Source organism: Mytilus edulis, chromosome 3 (genome assembly GCF_963676685.1).
Source record: "Mytilus edulis chromosome 3, xbMytEdul2.2, whole genome shotgun sequence".
Lineage (NCBI taxonomy): Eukaryota > Metazoa > Mollusca > Bivalvia > Mytilida > Mytilidae > Mytilus > Mytilus edulis.
In genome coordinates this window covers 42,214,343-42,221,575 of record NC_092346.1, presented here as the reverse complement: position 1 = coordinate 42,221,575, position 7,233 = coordinate 42,214,343, and the positions used below count along the sequence as shown (strand labels likewise).

Here is a 7,233-nt window from a genome sequence, read left to right as displayed (position 1 = left end):
AATCTACCATTTTTACATTATTTCTCATTTATATATAAATGCAACTACTGATATGGCAGGAAATACACAAGAAACGGTGTGTAAATTATTTTATTGGATATTTGTGCATTTTTCCTTTTATGTGTACTCCTTGATAATGTCGGCGTCAGTATCAGTGGACTGGTCATGACAAAGAAGACATGGGCGAGTTCACCGCAAAAGGATCTTCTTTCCCTTTAATTCACAAAATTGCACATTGATATTTCGTAGAAACGCACGAGTTATTTGGTGAATGAAATACTTGTCATTCTTTGAAACTTTCAGTAATAAAAAGTTAGTTAGTTATATTGCATCCAAATAATGTGTCAGCAGCTTGAATTTCAAAGTATGTAGCCCACATACTTCCAAGTAACATGCTCTATACCTATAAAAAGTCATGGCATTATCATGGGTTATCATAACTCCATCTTCCCATAAAATCACATGTTGGACAATATGGGAGCATACAATATATACCTAAATGTATCACTCGGACTCAAGTCTCCTTTATGAGTAAACTTAGGTCCTATAGGACTGTATAAGGTAAATATGTGTGATAATTAATGACAAGATTTGTTGAGAGTTTGTCAAAGGAAGTACAGTCTACAGAATTAAAAGATTGTGAATTTAAATAAATTTATTTGGTTTAAAACTTTTGTTAAATTTTGAATTTCACCTGCATTTGTCTGTTAGCTACAGGAATAACCGTGATCAAATTCAACAGTATAACCAACGTCATTATCACTGTAACTTGATATTGGGAATTCTGTAGCAGATAAATAATAGTAGTCATGGTCAACCAGATCACCGGATGTTATAGTCAGAGATTACTCTGACGTCCATCGACTGTTTTGCCAGACAAGCTGGGGCCCCATTACAGTCAACATTTCGAGATTTATAAAGTGAAGAATTTGAGTTAAAGTCGTAATTTTTAGATTTGACATGTCAAAAGTTCAACTTCGAAACAAATGTGCCCATTTTATTTTTTTAACTATGTCCCTATGTTTTTCTTATTGTTGATGGACGAACAGTTGTCTATAATTGCTTACACCCAATTCATTTGAACTTTGGTGGAATAGTCTTATTGGCAATCACATAACACCTCCTTATTCTTTATATTGCTATAAAGAAATATCGTGTCACTGTACTTTTAGTTTAACCTAGACACGTCAAATTGTTGATAGAAGCAACAAGGCAACTGTATGCATGGGACTAATAGTTTGTATGTTTGATTAGTCAAGACTCCAGGTTACGGAAATAGTATTACAGATATTTGAAATGTAAAAAATGGAAGGGTTGAAATTCCGTGTCCTATTTGACTAACAAAAAAATACCTACACATCGCTTATGTTGGCCCAAGTAAATAAATCGATCGAGAATTTAGTCAGTGGTAAACATGAATGTGACACCATGTTTTGATTTTTTCATAAACTTAAATATTGATGTGAATGGATCTTTTCAAAGCTCTGATAGGGGCAATGCAGAATATTTAACCACATGCCTATCACCATTAGAGTAAAAAAAATACATTCAGTGGTAAATTATAAATTATAAATTATTTTGGCAAATTTAATGCACGATTTTAAAAGAAAATTTAATTCAAAATTTAATATTTAATGGTTTATAATCATTAAATAGTTCGAACTTTCCTTAATTACTTATCTGGGTCGATATAAGATGGTCCGAGTTGACCTAACATTGTCGGTCAAAAATTTCTCCGGACCGACTTGTCCAATAATCATCATTTAAGCGTTTGACAGATAATGATTGGTTTGCCTTAACGCCAAAGGTAACATTGATGCTGATTTTTTAATAAAATTAAAAATTCATTTATTGATATTAAAAAATCCGACTGAATATTTAATATTTAAAAATCAGACTGAATATTTAATATTAAAAAATCAGACTGAATATTTAATATAAAAAAATGATATTTTAATATTAATAAATGATGTTTTAATATTAAATATTCATTTATTAATATTAAAAAATGAAAGTATTTTTTAATATTAAAAAATCGATTTAATAATATTAATAAATAGGTAATAAATTTCACAACGGCTTGCCATAATTAAGTCACGTTTTATAACCTCCAATATTTTGTGTTAATGTATTTCACTCAGCTCCCAATGTTGTATGTCAAACCTTGGCATCATACTAAAACTTAGGGGATGTAAACAAAATCATATTCACCGATTAAAAAAAAACTAAACTTCATTGATGTCCGTTAATCAACGAAAGCTTAGCTAGAAGCCCTCAGTGATGATCGAACTCACGACCCCTGATTTTTTAAACCAGTGCTCTAACCACTGAGCTATGGAGGCTCATGTTTGGAAATGTGAAATTTCAATTCATAAAGCTATGGTTTTTTGCTTAAAGTGAAAAAAGATCATACAAATTTCAAAATTTAACCAATTGCATGGAATCGTCTGCCATATTGGATTTCACTTTCTTTTTATACGACCAATTTTGCACCACCCAGTTAAGTGCAAAAAGGTTATTTTTGTTTACAATCGAGGTCTCATCAATACATCCACGTCACATTTTCCAATATAAGGTAAAAAAATTAGATCCTGGCTACGGTTACATGTTAATGTAAAAATAATAAACAAATATTGTTACATTGGAGACTAATTACCGGATGACATGGTTGGGTAAGGAACCGATTTATTACGAATGTAACAATAATTTGTGTCTACGGTTACATTGCGTTATTAATGTTACATTAAGGTGGTATGGGTGTCTTCCTCGATCTTGGATTGTAAAATATAGAAAACCAAAGGTCCAGATTTTCTATCAAGTAAGCAAAATTTGATGCAGGAATGAAGTTTTTAAATTGATTGTTGATTTAAAAGAACCAATTTATAAGAATATAACTTATAATTATTAAATATCTCTGCAAATATTGATTATTTTTGGGAGTTTTTATTTTTTTTAAAATTTGCATTTTAAGGGAAAGTAACTCTTAAACAGTGCATTTTCTGAAGGATTCTACATGGACTTTTCCTATTTTGTATTTTAGCCGGAAAAAACGTACGGTGACCCTATTTTTTCTTTTGATATTCTCAAAGCATTGTCTGAAAGATATCTTTTCCTTAAGTATTTAACAATTCTATCATTTTGTTTAGTTTCTAATAACAAAATGGTGTTTTTCCCTGAATAATCCATACAAAATGTGTCATTTTGTCACGTTCTGTAGCTTGAAAAAATGCGCGGAGACCTATCATTTTTATTATATTTTTCAACATATATCAATAGATACTACGTTTTGGCAAAGTATGAACAAATTCTATCATTTTTATTTTATACTCCCATACCACCTTAAGGACTACAATGTACGATAGATATAAATATGAGAAAGGCGCTACCTTAAATGCCCGCTTTATACCAAGACTATGTCCTATATATTGATTGATTGTTGGTTGCTTAACGTCCAGTGGCAATTATCTCATGTATGTTCAGGACGAATGTCCTACATATTGTTTTTGTCTAAAATAAAATTATAAATTCAGATAGAAAATGTTTAGGGAACGATCATTGAACTTCAAAAGGCAGGAGGTGGTATGGTATTTTTCTTAAAAAAATATTCTGATTCCCAAATTAATGAGAAGAAAAATATTCTGTTCAAGCAGAGGACAAAAAGATATATTCTGAATCCAGATTTTCCCCATAACTTCTAGTGTTGAATTTTGACCAAATAATTTTGATTGATAGCATTGAAGCGCTTCCATGAAAAAAATCTGACTCAAACAAAACAAAAACATACCTCCCCCCTTTGAAGCTAAATGGTTGCTCCCTTATTATTCTGCTGAAAATGAATTTTTTGGTGATTTTAAATGACAATGCTTACATTCATTATGTTGTGCCATTTTCATATCCATTTTTCTTTCTTTGCAAATTTTACAAAATTTAAGGTACATTCATGGTATACCGCCATCTTGGATTGTACAATCACAGTACACAATCGGTCAAGATCTTTGCCCAAATCTGCAAATTTTGAGACAAATTGGCAATTTATAGGTTAGACTGCTTATTTATAGAAAGAAAACTTGGTGAATTATTGCATTATTCATAATATTTAAATAAATACCAAATATTTGTGTTTTTAGAATAATTTTTTCAACTTGGCTATTTAAGGGGAGATAACTCTTTTAGTAAAAGATTTATACGTGACTGATAGGGAAATTTCAATTTTTTATTTGTAGCAAGAAAACAAGTTCGGTGACACCAATTTTTTTTTAATTTTTATTAAAGCATATTATAAAACCTTTGTTTTTTCATGAACAATCTAAGCAAATTTGGGCAATTTCGTACGACCCGTAGCTTCAAAAATTCAGAGTTAGTTTTATGTCATTTCTTGCATTTTGTATTATTAGCTTACTTTTCAAGTTTTTAAACTACGGCAAAATAAAATTGAGAATGGAAATGGGGAACATGTCAAAAATTTGCTTTTAAGTATTGCTATCATGTCGTCGTTGTTGTCCGAAGACACATTTGGTTTCCGAACAATAACTTTAGTTTAAGTGAATGGATCTCTATGAAATTTTACCAGAAGGTTCAATACACAATAGGAAGGTTAGAATTGATTTAGGGGGTTAAAGTACCAACAGTTTAGGAGTCAGGGGCCTGAAACAACATTTTTGGGTTTGTTTTTTCCATACTTTTTGAGGTTTTTCTCCAAACATTTACCATTTTTACATTATTTCTCATTTATATATAAATGCAACAACTACTGATGTGGCAGGAGATACACACGAAACAGGGTGTGTAAATTATTTTATCGGATATTTGTGCATTTTTCTTTTGATGTGTACTCCTTGATAATGTCGACGTCAGTATCAGTGGACTGGTCATGATAAAGAAAATATATTGGGTCAGTTAGCAATTGACACGGGCGAGTTCGCTTTAATTCACAAAATTCCACATTGATTTTTCGCAGAAACGCACGAGTTATTTGGTGAATGAAACACTTGTCATTGTTTGAAACTTTCAGTGATAAAAAGTTGGTGTAGCCTTTTTGAACGATTCTCTGATTGTGTGAAAATTTGAACAGAAAATGTTTGATAAACATGATAAAATTACATTATCTGTAGAATTACAAATGTATTGATAGCTTTCCTTACTATTTTCAAGGACATATAACTAACATATCGTCCATGCTATTCCGATCTGAGTTTTTATTCATACATAGAGTCATGGCTGGTGCTGTTCCAAGTTGTCTGCATGTTTCTTGAGAAGTATTTGTTTGACCTTGTCAGTCTCTATAAAGTGTTACAATTCATATTTAGACGCAACACATAAATAGTGACCAAAAAGGTTCCCCTTTCACATGAGAGAAGCTAGAAAAATGAATTAAATGTACACATTTTCAACATTTTTGTGGGACTGACCTCTAAACGATCCATTATTCTGTAATGGGGTCAGTACCCGAATTCCATACATCATTACATGTTTATTTTCTCATCGTAAAAAATCAATTAAAAGATGTTTTGTTTTATTTCCTCAAATATTTCGAACAATTTGACATTATTTCATGCTTATTATTATTTCTTTAAAGAAATGGATACTTGTAACAAATTTACGTTTTCGTAGATTTACTTTTTCCCGAGAATGCTTCATCTGTTGATATATTCTCACTGTGAACGATTTGTGTATATTTAAATATAGTAACCTATGTTGAAAGATGTGTATAATGTCACATCATAACAATACAAATTGTTTCGTCTCAAAGAAACTTGTGAGATTTCCGCAGCTTTTTTATGGAATAGTTGCAAATTGGGTACTCAGTGCAATTTGGGTACTGTGACGTTATAGCCATAAGTGTTTATTGCTTTAATAGGTTGAAATGTGCACCTGATAAAAGTATTGGGTAGAGTGAAAATGTTTTGATCAGGTTTAAACTGACGCATAAAATATACAGGCGACTGCGGGAGGCAATTATTTATATTGCATCCAAATAATGTGTCAGCAACTTGAATTTCAAAGTATGTAGCCCTCATACTTCCAAGTAACATGCTCTATACCTATCAAAAGTTGGGTTATCATAACTCCATCTTCCCGTAAAATCCAATGTTGGACAATATTGGAGCATACAATATATACCTAAATGTATCGCTCAGACTCAAGTCTGCTTTTATGATTAAACTTAGAGAGTGAGAAAAAATAGTTTCTATCTCCTACATTCCTATAGGACTGTATAAGGCAGCTATGCGATATAATTAATGACAAGATTTGTTATGAGTTTGTCAAAGGAATTACAGTCTACAGAATTAGAAGAAGTGAATTCAAATAAATATTTTTGGTTTAAAACTTTTGTTAAATTTTGAATTTCACCTGCATTTGTCTGTTAGCTACAGGAATAACCGTGATCACATTCAACAGTATAACCAACGTCATTATCACTGTAACTTGATATTGGGAATTCTGTAGCAGATAAATAATAGTAGTCATGGTCAACCAGATCACCGGATTTTATAGTCCGAGATTACTCTGACGTCCATCGACTGTTTTGCCAGACAAGCTGGGGCCCCATTACAGTCAACATTTCGAGATTTATAAAGTGAAGAATTTGAGTTAAAGTCGAAATTTTTAGATTTAACATGTCAAAAGTTCAACTTCGAAACAAATGTGCCCATTTTATTTTTTACTATGTCCCTATATTTTCTTATTGTTGATGGACGAACAGTTGTCTATAATTGCTTACACCCAATTCATTTGGTGGAATAGTTGTCTTATTGGCAATCATATATTACCATATAACACCTCCTTATTCTTTATATTGCTATAAAGAAATATCGTGTCACTGTACTACTAGGTTGACCTAAACACGTAAAATTTTTGATAGAAGAAACAAGGTAACTGTATGCATGGGACTAATAGTCTGTATGTTTGCTTAGTCCATACTCTAGGTTACGAAAATCGTAGTACAGATCTTTGAAATGTAAAAAATGGAAGGGTTGAAATTCCGTGTCCTATTTGACTAACAAAAAAATACCTACACATCGCTTATGTTGGCCCAAGTAAATAAATCGATCGAGAATTTAATCAGTGGTAAACATGAATGTGACACTATGTTTTGATTTTTTTCATGAACTTAAATATTGATATGAATAGATCTTTTCAAAGCTTTGATATGGGCAATGCAGAGATAACATTGATGCTGATTTTTTTAATATTAATAAATGATTTTTTATAAATGATTTTTTAATATTTAAA

At 31.2% G+C, this 7,233-nt stretch overlaps 1 non-coding gene across 1 annotated transcript; it reads right to left on the bottom strand.

The window, feature by feature from the left end:
• Window positions 1–2,269: 2,269 nt before the first annotated feature.
• On the bottom strand, window positions 2,270–2,342 carry Trnaf-aaa (transfer RNA phenylalanine (anticodon AAA)). Its single transcript has one exon. It is a non-coding gene; the product is annotated as a tRNA-Phe (tRNA).
• Between the last annotated feature and the right edge of the window lie 4,891 nt (window positions 2,343–7,233).